Below are 16,576 nucleotides of genomic sequence, written 5' to 3' on the forward strand. Positions count from 1 at the left end.
GAGAACACTAGAGCATGTAGGTTCTCTTGTTTCCACTTTTGTCCAACCCTGCAATAGCTTTCGCTTATGTCTTACAGGCAGGCGCCTAGGCTTCCTCTTCCACAAGGATCCTTATAGTCCAAGCCTGCGCAGCTTTCACCGCGTCTGACAGGCAGACTTACTCAGTGAGACTCAAACCCACTGGTGGGTCTCCAACCCACTCCTTACCATACACTTATTATAGTGGGACTCCTACCCACTTACTACAATTACAAGAAGAAGTGTCTTACAAAAATCCAGGGAACGTCGCGAAGAGCCTTACGGATCGGGGATCGATGGGTATCCCCGAGAAATCCTCGGTGCCGGCTGGAACCGATCAGGTCCCCGACTCCTCCGGTCTCCTTCAGCGAGGTCCCATCTGGGTCGCCAAAACTGTTACTGAAATCTCGGAATGAAGAACTTATCGACACCAATGTGATGTAGATAAGCAGACATTTCTTTATGGACGGCCGGGTGCGTGAGTGAGTCCCCTCACGATTGACGCACACCATGGTTCAAAATCATACACCTTATATAGAACTCATTCATACATATTCATTAAATATCCATGCATAATCGTAAGATTTCCCATAAATCATTAACATACTCTCGTACCCGATTCTGCGCAGTAAAGGTTAGAAGGGTCCGGAAATGGGTCTGGGGTACGATTTGGGTAGGTGGTATGTGAGTCGGTGGTCTCGATCTCCCCCTGCCAGAATTACCTGCCACTTGAGGTAACTGTTTCTTGGCCGGCAGCTATGGGTTGCTTCACTCGACTCTCCCCAGTTCACATAAATTCTCATTTTGACATTTTAGTACATCCTCCTAGGTTACATATAAACAATCATCTCAAATCTTAAGTCTGTTATCTAAGTTCTAAACATTCCTACTAGGTGATTCTGACCAATTCCTCCGGCCTTGGTACGGGGCTGTACAGAGGGTTTTTTATAGCCGCTTTTTACTATAACTATAAGTTTCATTAAAATATATTTTCTTATCCTCTTATATTTCTATTACATGATTGATTTTATAAAATCAAATAATCAATCAAATAAAGTCAATCAATCTTAACTTATTAGCAAATCTATAACAGCAGGGGGACCTAAGCCAAAATCTGAGCTAGAATTCAGGCACTTTAGGCTGCTCCAGTGGTTCAAGAAAGGCTTCAGACTGAAAGATCCTGCACTATGCCATCTTAGCAGACTTAAGGAAGAAACTCAGCATCCTGGAGTTCAGCTGTAAGCCTTGTGGTCTCAGTTGCCTTTGCAGCAAGGGGTATGTGTGTTAGCAGTACACTTAGAGCTTATCTGGTTTCAGTAGCGAGGAGGCTGGTTTTCCGTAACTGCTCAGTATGCTTCAGGTGGGGCGTCTTTACAAAGCTGAGCTCTTGGTTTGATGGTGGGAACAGGTGAGTGCTGCTCTCTGGAGACCGTAAAGCCCCGTCTTAACAAGGCGCTGCTGCAGGCGGTGAGCCCTGGAGCACCCCGGTACGGAGCCCTACGTTAGGCGCAGGTGGTGGCTGAGATGCTCTGCCTGCTTGAGGCAGCGCTCGGGTGCGCGTGTCGCTGTCAGCAGGCTGCTGGGGTATCGCTGTCAGCAGGCTGCTCTGCCTTGCTTGGGCTCATACTTCTCAGCTCCTGTGCAGTCGTCTCCGATTGCAGCGATACAGACAGCAGATTTTTCTCTCCGGCTCTGTTTTGTGAGCTTTGTGCCTTCTCTGAATGGATTTCAAAGCTCGTTTAAGTGCATGGGAAGGAATTCAGAAATCATGTTTTATACGCAGCATCACTTTCTGAGGGTGCAAACTGATTGCTAAGTTACAAACCAGCCCAAGGGCTCCGTCAGAAGTTAGAAACCAGCCGCAAAGTTGATCTGCTGAGGGAAGAGAAGGGTCCCGTATCTTCTCGCGGAGCATCTAGTGCTGGTGCCACCCAGCCCGGAGTCGGGGACTGGCTCTGAGGCTGCCTGGAAAATCCAGGCGAACCGAAGGAATTCTGTACTGACATGGCAACCTCTCCCCAGGCCGTGAGACCAGGCTGCCCCTGCGCATCAAAGGGAGCGGCATAGGGCCCCAGCTGCGCTTCAGCTTTGACCAGCTGGACATCGGGAAGGTTTTTGTTGCGTCAGCCCCCAGCTACGAGGTGAGCAGTGGGGCTTGCTGGGGTTGGGGTGGATCCTGATGGCCCCTGGGGCAGCAGTGAGCTTTGTGCACCTGCTGGATTTCTGGCAACACAGGCAGTTATGTGCACGCATTATTTGATGTAAGTTAAATGTGGGAGTTTTTGCAGAATCTGGATAGTTTTGATGGGGTCTGAAAGGTGTGTATGTTGTCCACAAAGCCCCGATCCCTGCGTTTTGGCAACCTCCCTTTGAGACCAGCTGGGAGGCTTCATGCAGAAAATCCAGCCCTTGACACATGATAGCAACACCGGGTCAAAAAGGTCAGGATCCAGAGGCTTTTGTTTCAGCCCTAGATGCACTGCGCCCTGGTACCCTGGCGGTTAAAAAGCAGCTGGAACAAAGGTGTTGTGTTCCGACTCGAGTCCGTTGCAAACACCTTTCAGTGAAGCGCAACTTGCTGGATCCTGGCGCCGGAGGGAAGCCGGGCAGCCTCCCCGCGCAGAGCTGCCCGCGCAGGCACCGGGAGCGCTGTCCCTGCTGACCAGCCTCCTGCCACCCTTCAGACCTGGTGCCCCTCTGGCTCTATGAACAGAGCAGGGCAGTTCTGGAAATGAAGCAAAGGAGCTTTCTGGGTATTTGCCTCCCCCCGCCGATGGTGGCAAGTTTTCTCTAAAAAAAACCAACCAAAAAAACCCCCAAGATACAGCAACTGGAGGCGGTAGAAAATGAGGCAGTACATGGTGCCAGACATTTTCAAAAGCTTGACTGTTGCAGGGAAGGACACGTTAAGGTGTTTTCTTGCCAAAATATTGTGCACTGTATGTATGCATTTTTTAATGCTGATTCTTTATTGATTCTATATATATCAATGTGTTGGTTTCATTACTGGAGAAAATGTGAATAAGTAGATGATACTCCAAGTGCTGTATTAAGTAGCCAGACTGGAGGTAAACTTCAGTGTAGTATCCCTAAGTGCAATTTGTAATTAAGGTGTAAAACATATGAGTAGTTTCCAAGTTACCAGTGCAGAATTTGAATACAGGAATGTTTTCAACAGCAGCTGCAAAATTAAAAAAATAAGGGCTGTACCTCTGCTTCTGTCTCAGTTTTTCTGACAGGTTTTGCGAGGACAAAACTTAGGGAAAATAACTGCCAAGCAGGTAGATAAGTCCACAGAAATGGCCGGATTTCACCTGCAGCCTTCGGAAACTGTAGAGCTTTGCTTTGGGTAGGTTTGGTGACCACCAGTGTGCTGATACTCACAGGCAGGTGTGGGCATTTCTTGCTGAATCTCAGCAAATGCTGCAGGATTGTGTAGCTTGTTGGAGCAGTAAATAATGGTAAATTAGTAGATGATGGCTGTGAATATTTATGAAAGAGATTCTTTAGAGCAGGTGGAGCTGCTATGCCCCTCCCTCTCATCCTTTCTTGACATGTCTGGTTGAGCAAAGACAAAGAGACTCTCAGATCAAAGAAAAGAACAAAATGCGCCTCACTGACGTACCCTAGCAGAGTCGGGGAGTGCTGCTGAAGCTGGTTATGGGGCTGTCCCAAGGTATTTTCTACATCCAGTAAACTTGCTGGCTGTAACGGGAGCTGAATGTGTTTTGCCCTTGGCAGGACTGGGCTCATCTGGAGCGGGAGCAGTTAGGTGACGATTCGCTGTAATGCTGCGACCGCCCTTTGCTGCTCTTTGGGGCAGGTCTGCATCGCCTTGGTGATGCTGAGCACATCCTCAGCCCTGCAAGTCCAAGCGGACTGCTCTGTGTCAGTGGAATAAACCCAGAGTGACTCTGTTTATGTGAAGTTATCACTGGGGTTTTTTGCATGCAAAAACCCAAAGGCAGAAACTGTCCTGTTGTGTTTTCTTTGGCTTCAGCCAAGCAGCAGCACACAGCATCTTCTGCCTTTTGTAGAAGTTTAATTAGAAAACAAATCAGCCTTCTGTAAGGAAAGAAGATTCCTCATGTATTTCCATTTTGCTTTCTTGCTGCTGCAGGTGATCCTGTTTAACAAAGGAGTCATTGATGCCCCCTCCAAGTTGGTCCTTCCGGCGACCGCTCTGGGCTCCTGCTTCTCCTTTCTCCCCCAGGAGGGCATCGTTTTACCAGATGTCCTCCAAGTCATCCAGATCTCCTTCAGTTCCACCGCCCTGGGGCAGTTCACAGAAGGATTCCGGTTCAGTGTGGATGGGTCCCCTGAGCCCGTGACCTTGACCGTCAGGTGAGGAGGGTTACAGGAGCCTGGGGGGTGCCTCCACAGTAATTCCCACTGCAGACTCCTCTCCTCGAGATGGCATCTGCCTCCTTGCTTTCTGTCTTGCCTTTGTTCCAAGGACCCCTGTCCAGCCCTTATCTCTCATTCTCCAGCCCCACAACTCAAGCTGTTTGTTTCAAATGCTTTTGAGATGCCCACCCACCGGGGCAAGCCGAGCCTCCCTCTTCAGGGGGGGTTGTGCACTGGATTTAGTTCTCCAGGGAGGGAAAAACTCCCAGTTCTTTTGAGTGGAGGTGAGCTGGCTGGTGGGACACGGGGCTGCAGAGGAAGGAACAGCGGTGGGAGTGCAGGTGGTTCCTCTCCTACCTTGTGCTCCTTCCTGCTCTGCGAGGACCCCGATCTCCCTTCAGAAGCACTATTGGAAGATGTGGCTGTTGCCATAAAGACTGCCCTCTTCCCCCGTTCTCTTGCAAGCTGCGCTGTTACCGGCTGTAGCGCACAGGGCTCTGGGCTGGCTGCTTGGCCGAGCCCTCTGGGCAGTCCTTCAGGTCTGACTTCCTTGAGCACAGCTCCTGTGTGCTCAGCAGAAACGGCAGTTATTTCCCCCCTCGCTGCAAGGCTCACCCTTGGCAGTTTCCCAGTGTGAGACCCAGTTGTGGCTGGTTTGGAGGCAGTTTTCTATTGTCTTTTGGCAAGTGCTATTACGGAAAGCATGTCTGCTCCCTTTGCTCCATCCAGAGTAGGATGCTGGGGCTTGGCAGGTTAAGTCTGATTACGTGAGGTCCTTGGAGAGGGAACCTCATTGCCAGAAGGGATTTGCTACCTAACTTGTTCTCAGGAACGGATTCAGCTCCAGGAATCGAGAATTAGCATGGGATTGAAACTCCTGAAAGTCAGATTTTGAGTGCTTTTTGATTGTGCAGTCAGAAGATGCCCAAACCATAGGTGATCACTCTTTGCTTGGAAACAGACCTGACGAGGTCCTGAACGCTTGTTCTTTTGCTCTTTAGAAAGGGATGCTGGAACTGGGACACCACGGGTGAGTGCAGGTCCCTCCTGCGGGAGGCTGGGGTCTGTTCATGTGTACGAGAGACCCGGTGGCAGTCCTGTGAATAAAACTAGGAGGCACGGGTCACTGTGCTCCTTGATCTGTATTTGTTTTTTTCACCAAGAGGCAGAGCTGGCATTGATTGGCATCAACCATGAAATTAATGAATGTTGTGCAGCTTCAAGTGCTGATTTCAATGGATGTTGGTGAGTTTGGGAGTTTGGAACCTCTCTGAATTTAGGGATGGGCGGGCTGGTGTGGTGGCTTCAGGACACTCATGTTTGGTGGTGCAAACAGTCTTGCTCTTGGATGTGTCAGCCGGTGCACTGGTGACAAGCTGATACTTTCCTCCAAGATTCCGCCATCCACTGTGTAGAACTTGTGCTGCGTTTCTCAGTAGATGTCTGGGGCTCCTGTGGATTCGTGCCTCAAAATCCTGCACGCATAATGGTAGTGTGGAATAAGGTCTGAGGAAGATGTCCATATAGGCCATGGAAAGGCCAGTTCCAGCAAAGAGATACCAAAGCAGGGAACCTGTGGCTGAGAGGGCTAGTTACAATGAACCTGCTTCTGCATGGACAGCTCTGCCCGTCACATGACAGGTGGGGAAACTGAGGCACAGAGCCATCACTTGTTCAGGGTCCTTCACTGGGCCAGCAGCAACCTGGGGGTGTACCCTGCCTGCCCTGGTGCCCTGAGCCACCTCAGCAGCTGCCACCTGCTGACCACGTTGCTTTGGCTGCCTCCTGTGCACAGGGATGCTGTGCCGAGCGCAGGGGTGACGGGTTGATTTGAAACCCACCGTGCTGCTGAGACCAGCTTCTATCCGTCCCGGTGGTAACGAAAGCCGAACACTTTGCAGTTCTTTTTAACCAAGCCAGTTCCTCCTCTGCCTTTGTCCTTACAGGGGCTGTGTCATCGGACCGACTTTCCCTTTCCATGTACCTTCCCTCCATTCGGCGACGTCTCCTTTGGTGAGTGTGCCCTGGGCTTGGACCGCTGGTGGGGAGGTCTGTGCCTTACTGAAATGAAGCGCTTTGGGAGCGTCTGTCACTTGTGTTCCTCCACAGCAGCCTTCAGGGTGTTAGAACCAGGGCTGCCGCTTGCTCAGGTGGTATTTTGCTGCCGTGAGATCAAACAGGACCAAAGGAATAGAAAGTCAGTATTTTCCTGGTGCCCTCAGAGCCTGCTCAGCCCCAACCTCCCAATCCTTGGCGGCAGAATGATGGTGAAAGCCCTTGTCCCAGAAGGGCCCAGGGGATGGGGCTGCAGGAGAAGGGCGTTGGAGCCACACGCTAGCCTGTGGCTGCTCAGGGTGAACGTTCCTGTTGCAAGGCGAGGACACCACTTACCCACTTGACCTTTAGTGTGAGCTGTTAATTTGTGCTGTGAGGGCTCCTCGTTATCACCTGCCCGGTAATAAGCCCAGGCAGTAGCTCGGCATTGGTTTGGGCAGTGATGTCTCCAGAGATGTGGGCTCCTTCTCCTTCCCCAGCCGAAGCACTGCTCCACTGACGGAGCCGGTGGCTGAGCACCCAGAGCATCTCCACTGAAATGCAGATTCTGATTCTCCATCTCGAGTCTCAGAGAAAAGGCTTTGTACTGAGATGATCTAAAGTTTACATGTGAAATCAATTGGGGATTGATTGAAGGGCCATGATCATTCTGTGCCCAGGATGCCTCTGTGGTTTCATGCGGTTCGTGGACTTTCTAGGAAATCTCAATACTTTCCCTGAGCCACTTCCCCCTCTCCCTGCATCACCACTCGGCCACTTCTCTGCTTCCTTTTGAATAAACAGACCCACAAGAAACGCACCGGCAGAAATGCGGTTGTGTAATAGGAGGTTCATCCTACTTTAATCTGATTTCATTAACAAGGCCTTTTCAGCTGAAGGCAGCTATTGTAGTTTTGCTTCTTGTCACTGTGCTGCTGGCTGTTGTCTGCATCTGGTGACTTCGGTCCCATTTGGGGCTGTGCAGTGGGTCAGTCGGTGCATGTCCTTTCTGTGCCCCACCCCCGCCTCCCTGCCGGAGTAATTGCTGGCGGTGGGCAATGGTCACTGCTGCTGGGCACAGAGGAACTATCTGCTGTGTCTGCGGGTGGTTTTCCTCCCTGTCTTTATTCAAATAGCACTTGGTAAGCAGGGCATGGGAGGTGTCTTCTGGCAGAGCTGGTGTCCGCTCCAGACCAAGCTGCGGGCTGGTGTCCTGCCTCTGCAGAACAGCCACCCCCTCACCCAGTGTGGTTGTACCACTGGTTTTCCGTTGTGGAAAGCAAGTGTCAGAGCTGGAGTGATGTCAGGCTTTGTGGGCAGTAATCAAAGGCAGTGTGGATGTGATGTCCCCGTTTGTTAGGTACGGTGAGACACAGTTCCTGCTCATTTCTAAGGAAGCATCAGGTTTGCCTGCAGTGAGGTGGGCCGAGTTGTCATGTGCTCAGTCTGGTTGCCCAGAAACAGGAGATGCCTTAAGGGTCCTGCCTAGAGAAACTGCATTAGAGTGCAATGCATCATGTTGTAGTGCCCGGTCTCATCCTTTCTTTTCCTTACATGACAATGCCCTACTTTCATATATTGAAAACTGGGGGAATGTTCATGGAGTTAATGGGGGATTTTACAGACTGAATTTTCAGAATAAATGCTCTGTCTGGGTGCACACTGATCAGTGAGAAAGAGTTGGGGCTGGTTTGGGGGCAGGTGAGAGAGCTCCTCACAGGTAGAGACAGCTCTTCAGCACCAACGGCACTGCCCATTGCCAAGGAAGCAAGCTGTGCCATCCATGGAAAAAGCAACTTCAGTCACAGCTCACTCCTCCCTGAGCTTCTCCATTACCTCTCATTCACACTGAAAAGAGATAAACAACAAGCACCGGTCTATCCTAACAGGAGAGTCACACCAGGAATCACGGGATAACCGGGGACTTGACTGATATTTGTCTCACCTTCCCAGGCTTTCCTCGCACCCTGCCGTGTCGCCTCACTAACACCTCCTTGGTTCCCATGACTTTCAACCTTCGCATCCCTGGCGAAGGCTCAGGACAGCGCAGCGTCACCAGTTTTGCTCAGATATCAGACAACACTTGCCCGTCCTGGAGAAAGGGAGCCCAACATCACATCAAGCCAACTGAATTCACCATAATGCCCTGCAAGGGGACCATCCGCTCCCAAGGAGCCCTGGGTATCCAGGTATGGCACGAGCCCGGCCATACGTGCTTCAGCAGGTGGAGCTGAAGCTTCACTGGTGCGCAGGAGGGCTGTAGTGCTGCTGGCTTTGGGCATAACGCAAGTAAGAGGTCGGTGTTCGTGTTAGGTTTTTGTGAGCTGGGGTACTCTGGGGCGGAGCACCGTTTTGTTTCCAAAGTTGTAAGCCAAGGATCATGTACCCTACGGTCAAGCACAGAAGCCACGCGTGTGTGTCTGAGCTGCTTAGAGCAATTTGATTTAAAGTGGGCCGAGGAAGGATGGGGACAGAAGGTGACTGTTAAAAGAAAGATGTCATTGCATAAAGCAGTTTGCTATTCTTCCCGGTCTTATCTTTCCTCTCGTGTGGAGCAGAATGGTTGCATCCACTGCAGCGAGGACTGGAAAAGCTCCAGCAGCCGTGAGCTGCACAGCTGCTGCTGGGCCACGTTTTGCCCTCGGCTTCCCACTGTAAAGCTGGACTCATTCTGTGAAAGTCAACAGATTTCCTCTGGATTTATGCTGTTGTAGTCGAGAGTAAAAATTGGTCCCAGTGGCAAGTAGAACATGAATTGTGCTTTAATTTAGCTCACATATGCCCTGGTATGCAAGGCGTACTTAATAAATCGGATATCGCCAGAAGAGTTTTGTTACTCGGAAAGACAGTGGTCTACACGTGGACCAGCAGGAGAACTAAGGCAAAATATCGCTCCCTTTCCTGAGCGTGGGTGAGAGCCAGAGGACACCATGCGTGACTGATGGCTTCTGGCAGTGATTAAGTATCTGACACTCTTCTCCTCTACCAGGTCACCCTGTGTTCCAGCACGGTGAGGCGATACGAGCTGGCGCTGGTGGTGGGCGTGGATGGTGTTGGCCAGGAGGTGTTGGCGTGCCTCTCACAGCCAGGTACCGGCGCTTTCCTTGCAGCTGGCCACCTTTCCCCGCGTACCCATGCCCAGCACGCTGCCTGGCGTGGGGTGTCCTGGCTTCAGCTCCAAATGAGAAATGTTGCTTAACGAGCTAGTTCTGCCCAGCTCGCTGTGAGCACAGCCGTGCTTTGAAAGCAGCCCATGTTGAGAGGCACCTGTGCTCAGTGCTCAGGGCCATGCCTCTGTCTTTTTTTTTTTTGGTTTATTTTATTTTTAAGGGAGCAGTGATTATATTCACTATTGGCCTGTTGTCTGGGACTTGAGGAGTAATGAATCTCCAAAGGACTGCCCCTGCTTCTCCCTGCAAGCGGTGGGCTTGTGCTGGGTTGGCCCAAAATGCAGCATTTGTTTGGAAGGCGGCGAGCAGCCTGCTGAAAGCTGGGGTCTGGCTCAGTTAATGAAGGCGTGTGCAAATGGGAAAGGGGCTTACGGCAGGAGTGGTGAGGGGAAACTAGTCCTTGGTGTGGCAGGTGAGCTCAGGTTTCTCTGGTTCTCTTGAGCATGAACGTTCCCAGACTTAAGCCAAAAGCTGCAGCGTCGTTCAATGCTGTTGCGCCGCAGCGGGTGCCAGTTTAATGACGAGAGGGACGCAGTTCGCTGGTGCTGTTCCCTCTCCCCGGCAGAGTCACCCACTGGGTGCCTGGGCTGCAATTTTGTAAAACGAGTGGGAATGGGAAGAGTCAGTGTGTGGGCTGGTGTGTGGAGGACCCAGGCAGCTGCAGGAGCTGGGAGTCACCCACTGCGAGAGGCAGGCGGTGCTGGTGCCCTCCATCGCGGGGGCAAGCGGCTGAGGTTTCAGGCAGGGCGAGAGCGGTACGGGAGAGGAGGGAGGTGCTTTTACTGAGATGCGGGAGTCTTGTTTTCCTTGAGCTTTGGGGAGCGCTGGTCCTCAGCGGGAAGGCTCCCGCAGAGCTCGTGCCTTGCTGGGACTGTGGGAGGGTCCTTGCCGGCCTCCTGGGGCAAGGGAGGGGCAAAGCTTGATGAGAGAGCACTGGGGCAGGGCACTGGGCAGCCTCTGCCACGGGAGTCTGGGGCTGCCCCTCCTTTACAAGAGGCTGTTGAGTAAGAAGAAGTTAGAGGTGATCGATTGCCGTAGAGGTAGGAAATGTCTATCTGGCAGAGACAAATGCGTTGTGTCTGTTTCATGCTGTTTGGGGAGTAAACAACTTCTACGTTCTCTCAGTGTCTCTAATTCCCTTTGGTCATCTCTTCACCCGGATGTGTCGTTCCTCCGCTGCACGTGCTCAGCCCTGTTCTGACATTTGGACGGTGCTTTCTGAAGTTCCCTTGCGAGTGGATGCTGACCCTTGTGAACGACAGCGATCTTCCAGGCTGCTATGGAGTCCTTCCTCAGGCTTGGCGTCGTGTTCGCCTCCTGCCCTCAAACGTCGTTATCGAGGGGTTTATTAGGAAAGAAACGGGGTTTGGATAAGACCTTGCTGTTTTATATTCAAACCTAAAGTTTTGGAGAGAACGGGAAGCTACCTGAATATGAACTTCAGGAGCGGTTTGAACTCTTCAGGAAGCAGTTTCGGTTCTAGTCTTTGGGGTGCTTTCATGCAGGAGAACTTGGAGGGTTGTGAAAAGCTGCTGCAAGGAGGCCGCCAGCACCGGAGTGGGCGTTTGTGAGTGCAGCAGCTTTTGGACCCTGTGAGGATGCTAATTAGGCCCATATAAATCTTGCTCCTTGTGTTGCGCCTTTCTGCTTTCTCCTAGGGATTTTTAAAAATGTGGGTGAATTGCCGTTGTGGTAGATGTTAAGGAGGTTGGAGTTTCCTCAGAGGACACTCTGAAGTTGTCTTTGATTCTGTCCCTTATAGGAGCACAAGGAGGATGCTGCTGTGTGGTACTCCAGCCCTGTGCCGTGTGGGATTATCCAGCCTCACAGCTCGGTGGAGATCCCGTTGACGCTGGAAGCCCAGGCGATAGGAAGGCAGGACACTGTGGCTAGTGTCTCAGTGTTTGGGAATGAAAGATCCCCGCTGGTGAGTGCTAGGCGAGATGCGTGCCTTTGTGTGACTCATCTTGGTGGGCATAAAGTGTACAGGGGTTCTGCCAGGGAAAAGGAGAACGTGACAATACGTGGCTGGTGCGGACACGGAAAGAAGGGATTCATGGCATAAGTAGCAGCTAATGCCTAGAGAAGGGTGGTGTCCTCTTAGGTGGAAATCTAAGTGTCTGAGATGGTGTTTAATTACGGACGTGTGAGGCGGGATAACAAGCCCAGTCTGAAACCCAGAGCAATTCCTGGGTCTCTCGCTCTCCTGCGTTACGAGATGAGCCGCAACCGCTGCTTCATTAGAACTCTTGTTCGGGAGCGCACGGGGACATCGCTGAATACCACTAAAGCAAGAGCGGTGTAAGAGACCGTGCTGAAATGATGATTTCTGTAAAGCTGGATTTAAGCTTTCCTGAAAGTCAGGTCCATCCCGCCTGAGAAATATCCATCATATCTCTTTGCCAAAAGCCCCAGCCAAAGACGCATGAGACTCCACACTGCTTGCATCTGGAGCACAAGCTTTTTTTTCTTTTCTTTTTTTTTCCCTACCAAGCTTGAAAAGGGGGTGAGGCAAAGCATTCCTGGACTAAAGGCTCCTACAGGACATTTGCATTCAGGCATATACAGCAGCAACAACAAAGTGTAGGCAAGAGAATGTTGTATCTGGTGTCCTGGCTTCCACTGGCTGAAATCGAGAACAAATTTAGTTAATTAAACTTTAATTTAAAAGGATACTAACTTTTGAAGCAGCTGTTTTAAAATGTCTTGTCCTCTCCCTGAGCACGGAAGGGGATATCAGAGGATTCCCGAGAACGTGAAGCTTTCTGTAACAGAAAGGAAGGCTGACATTTTGAAAACAATTGCAGGGATATAAACTTTTTATAAACCAAATTGAAACGATGATGCCAAATCCCTTGGATGCCACTGGTCATCTCAACCCTGGCTGCTGGGGGTGTGCATGTAAACCAGTCAACAGCAAGGCCAGGCAATGCAGGCTTTGCAGGGAAGTCTCAAGTTTGACAAAACAGTTGCTTGCAAACAGAAGGCATGCTTCCCCGAAAGAGGAGGGTTTCTCCCCACTGGAATAACCAGTTGTTTAAATGTCAGCTGGATTTTGAACTACAGGTACCTTGAAAAGCTTTTACACTCAGGCTAACAATTTATAAATTGAAAGTTGACCTTACCTTAATCTTTTCTGTTTGGACGTGAGCGTGTCAATGTTTTGCCCAAAGGGCGAGCATTTCAGCTGGAGAAGCGTAGCTGTGCCTAAAGAAAGGACTAGATGCGTTGCATTTTCTATAGGTCTGTCTTCTGGTTGCAGTGCAGTTCCAGTAGTTCCCTGGTAGCTGACGCACCCAAAGCTTTCTGGGCTGGCAGAAGAGCTGGCTGTCTTGTTACGTGTCCTGCGCTGGTGGCAGATCCTACCCGTACGGCTGCAAGTCTGACCTTGGGAATCGCTGCAGTGTGTTCCAGTAGAACTTCAAAGCTCGTTCTTGCCTTAGGCTGGGGTGCCCAGTGTCGATGCCTGGTCTTTACCACCGTTTCAGGCAGAACGTGGTACAGATCTTTCATCCAGGCTGTGCAGAGTCCCTCCACAGCTCTGTTGTCGGGTATTTTGTTTGCAGGTGAACGCGTGCCAGCTCCAGTCTGGCGTGTGTCATCTGCATGAAGGAGCTGGTAAATCCCAGCGCTGGCGTTACTGGTGGCAGAGCTGCCATCGCTTGTTGCTGCCTTTCCCTGTGCCATGTTGCCTGTAACGCTGTTGCATGGCATTTTCCTTGTCCCTTTTAGAACCCTGTAGATGAAGGGGTAGCGTTTCTGAAGCCCTCTCCTTGGTGGTGAGGATGCGTGGTGTTAGTACACAGGCTGACAGAAGGCAGCTCTCCTGGGCATCCTCCAGATGTTGTTCCGCTCATCCCCAAAGGGCTCTGCCCTGCCTTTGCTGCTGCTGTCCCGCTGTCACCGGGAAGCTGAGCTGGCTGGCGAGGCGCAGCTCTTCCCTGCAGCTCCTCCTTCCCGGGAGCTTTGGGCAGCATCGCCCAGACATGCATCATCGTGCATGGCTTCAGTTCCTTATTTTGGAGGCCCCAGCCTTGGTAGGTGAGGTTTTTGGCTCTTAGTTGCACGCAGCAGTGCCCTGCCAAGGGATGAGCATTTCTGGATGCTGCTGCTTCTGGCTGAGTTGGGCTGGTGATTCTGACAGCGGTCAATACCACTTCCTTGAGCCAGACATCATTAAAGGTTTTACATCGTGGAAGCTGGTTTCTTTTTCGGTTAAATCGTACTCTGTGCCCTCCAGTGAATCATACGGCGTCTGGTCAGTGTTGGGAGTTCTATGCATTCAGATCCTGTTGAAGTGTTGAGGTGTTTGGAACCAGTGAAATCCACCGCAAGAGTGGACAAATTCTCGTTGTTTTTAATGATGTGGGAAGGTGGTTTAGCAAAGGGATCTGTGTTCCTCCTCCAGTAGTCTGTGCCAGTTCTGCAAGGAGAAAGCTTTTGGTTGTGACCGTCGAGAAAAAACACCACTTGAATGATGTAATGAATAATTAATGCCTGTTATTCATGCCATACCAGGAATACACATAAGCACACATCAGAGGCCATAACTTGCACGATCTCTGCTCTGAAGAGCCTGCTTCGCTTCTGGCTTGTGCTGGTTTTCAGAGGTGCATTTTTGGGAATGTCAGAGAAGTAACTGTCCAAGTGTCGCTGTGCAGCAGCAGCGGTCAGGGAGGTTTGGGGCAAGGCTGAGCGGCAGAAGGAGCGGGAGCAGGCACAAGGCAGAGAAAGGAGAGCTAACTGTGGAGGAGGTCTGGAAAGGAGAGCGTGGGACCCAGGGTTTCTCTGTCCCCTGAGAACGGGAGCTTGTGGCTTTCAGATGGGGTCACTCCCGAGCCTGCACTTGCCCCAGGCCTTCTGTTTCAGCCTTGCAACACTGAAAACTTCCAACAGCCGTACTTATCGCCCAGTCGAGGAGGACACTTAGAGCTGTCTCATATTTTTTAACTTCCCCTGCTTTTCTTTTTTCTTTCCTACCTGCTTCCTGGAGCAGAATATCTGTTTAGTGAGCATTGGAGAAGAACGGGTTGTCTACGTGCATCTGAGTGAGATAAATTCCAGCAGTATTGAAGTCCTACAAGATGCGTCCAAAACTCTCCACCTCTCCAATCAGGCTGTCATCCCTGCTTCCTTCTGTGTAGAGATGGTAAGTATCTGTGGGGCTATTTCCCAATGAAAATTGACTGGTCTGTAGCAGCCTGTGGCCTGATTTTTACATGCAACGTTCCCATATTGCTGTCTCGGAGAGAAAGCAAGATATTCCGTCCCAACGCAGCGAGAGGAGCCTGGTTCTGGGGGCAGTGTTAGCTGGGGCACCCCTCAGTAAAACAGACAGCTTGCATAGATGTTTGTGCAGAAATGAGTCTGGATCATCTTTACAAGTTTTCCCTCTGTTTTCTGGGTGGTATTTAACGGAGAGTCGTGTCTTTGGAGCTCTGAGATCAAGAGGCCCCTGTGGCCCTTTGCTCCTGGAAGGGCATGGATTTCCCGACGCTTTCCCCATTAGGTCTGTGTTTGCTTTGTGTCAGACTGCTGTTTGTGACAGAGTCTGGGGTGTGAAGTTTGTCCTCAGCCTGCCTGTGGTGAGGTGAGTTTCACACCTGCTGGGGGCCCAACCAGCTGTGGTGTTGCACAAAAATATAACGGTAAGGGTTGTGTAGCTGCAGAGTGTGTGGGCTCCGTCGCGTTGCAGAGCATCTCCGGAGGCCAGCCGCAGGGAAAGGCCATTGAACTGATGGAGGCTGCAGCTGACAAGCTGCGTGGCAGGTGGCAGGAGGCGGTTGGGTCGCTGCCCTGGCGGGGGGGGCAGGGCTGGTGCAGCCAGGGAGGGCTCCCGTGCGGACGCTGGGTGGGATGTGCCGCTCACTGGAGGTGGGATCTGTGAGGGGCTTAAAAACAGGGTTGGGAGGAGGTTTGTTCTGCTCCACGCTAGGTGGGCTGGATTTGTGGAGCTGGTTCACCCAGGCCTGGCTCTGTGGGCTTGGTTGGGTCTGCGGGTAAAGCACCAGGCAGCGTGCGAGAGGCCAGGCTCAGCCTCCTGGGCCAAGGGGGAGGGGGGCGAATTTCCTCCTTGCTGCTTTTCCAGCTGTTTGGGGGACAACAGTAACCTCCAAGTGGGGGAGGGATTCCCAGGGCAGCTTTCTTTGAATCCACCATGAAAACCCGCTTTCCATCTGTGGCGAGAGCAAGCCACCAGGGATGGCTGGTACTGGTGTTGAAATGATGGGTTTGCATGCCTGTCGCAGGCAGTGACCCGCAGAGCTGTTCGGGTCCTGCTGCCCCGGTGCAATGCCTCCCTCCTCCCCGGGCAGCTCGCGGTGTAGCCGGGGGGCTTGCAGGGTACATCTGCCCCTCCGTTGCCTCAGGGCCCTAACCCATGGGACTGGGCAATAAAGCCTGTCGTGCTTCACCGCCATCTCTGCCAGTCCTGGGGCTGATCAGTCACTAGAGCAGTAACACGAGGCGGCTCAGGGACGGTTTCTTTCCCTGCAATAAAGACGGGCTCTGCTTGAGCAGTGGCTTGGACCAGATGATCTCCAGAGGTCTCGCCAGCCCCAGCCGCTCTGTGACTCTGTGTGTGTGATGATCCCCCCTGCTGACTCCACGGGGCTGAGTTCCCCCATGGTGAGCATCTCTGCTTTTCAGGGCAGCTGCTGCTCTCATGGAGACGTGCCAGGAGGCAGGTCCTGGGAACCTGCTCCATCAGCCGCTTCACCAAAGGCTCTTCAGACAGACTCCGGGCACGGTGCTGCTGAGGCTGCCTGATGGGAGCAGCGCGGGCGTGGGCGAGATGTGCCCGAGCTGCGCCCTGGCCCTCAGCAGCTGCCTGCTCTGCCGCTCTTTTGCTGCCCCAGTTGAAGTTTTGCCCTTGGCTGCCTTACGCTGCCTGGCAGCTCCTTGACGGGAAGCAGAGGGGACTGAATAATTGTGGAGATAAAGCCTGAGATGCAGTCGGGTGTCAGGGTGACGTGCACGTGTCCACCTGAGAGCGGAGCAGGCTGGGC

The sequence above is a fragment of the Falco peregrinus genome, chromosome 14, assembly GCF_023634155.1.
Source record: "Falco peregrinus isolate bFalPer1 chromosome 14, bFalPer1.pri, whole genome shotgun sequence".
NCBI lineage: Eukaryota > Metazoa > Chordata > Aves > Falconiformes > Falconidae > Falco > Falco peregrinus.